The sequence below is a fragment of the Eurosta solidaginis genome, chromosome 3 (genome assembly GCF_040869045.1).
Source record: "Eurosta solidaginis isolate ZX-2024a chromosome 3, ASM4086904v1, whole genome shotgun sequence".
NCBI classification, from domain to species: Eukaryota; Metazoa; Arthropoda; class Insecta; order Diptera; family Tephritidae; genus Eurosta; species Eurosta solidaginis.
The window spans coordinates 30,382,557-30,383,532 of record NC_090321.1 but is presented as its reverse complement, the minus strand read 5'-3'; positions in this window follow the sequence as shown (position 1 = coordinate 30,383,532).

Here is a 976-nt window from a genome sequence, read left to right as displayed (position 1 = left end):
GATTTTGAAGGAAGATGCTGCCACTGAGGGACGTATCAAAGGGTTATCTGGATGTTTTGATCAGCAGATCCATTCACGCAAATAAGCTGTCAATCGTAACAAAACGTAGCTCGTTTAATTTATGTGGTTGTACAAGATTCCTGATTTAAACCACCCAGTATTCGGGAGCGCCGCTGGTGCAGTCTGAAAGGGGTTAAGTCACTTGGTATTATTCTTGACAGCATGCTGCTTGATGTGGAGCCGAGGTTGAGGAAGCCTTCGGTCGGTTTATACTACTGTGGTGGTACATTGGCTGTAAGATATAGAGGACAACCTGATACTCTACAATGGCATTCTTGTATGGTGGGGAGCACTCGCCACTTGTTCCACGGTCAAAAGATTCGAAGCAGTGCAGCGTATGGCGATAGCTGGAATAGGCGGGACCCATCATACCATACCTACATGCAATGCTGAATCTGTACCCGGTTAACATAACGACAAAATGACCGCAGCCTGGGCGGCTTGATATAAGCCTGTGAATTACGGGCAGTCCAGCATTCTGACTGATTTTGACTTCACCTCTGCCAGGACAGACTACTGTGCACCGATTTTCGCTCCTTATAAACCCCTTATATTACCTCAAGGAAGAAAAAAAGAGGGCGAATGAATGTGGGACGAGAGTTTTGTGAAACTGTTCACGGTTGGATTCATGGTGGACGGCAAGTGTGGGGCGGAGTATTCTATCATGGGTCCGGTGTTTTCTGGAAGTTTAGGCTTTCCGATCAATATAACGTCTCAGGGTGGAAGTCGTCGCTATAAAGGATGTATTAGATGGGATGCTGTTCGTTTTTTCAACTGATAGGGGATTACCAGACGGGGAGTATCAAATAAGATATTGTATTTAGTTTTGTATCTTGTTCCTTATTTAAAGTGCTATAGAAAAATCGCCTAGGTGTGATAATGATGATGTAGACGTACACCAAATTGTGGAGCGGCT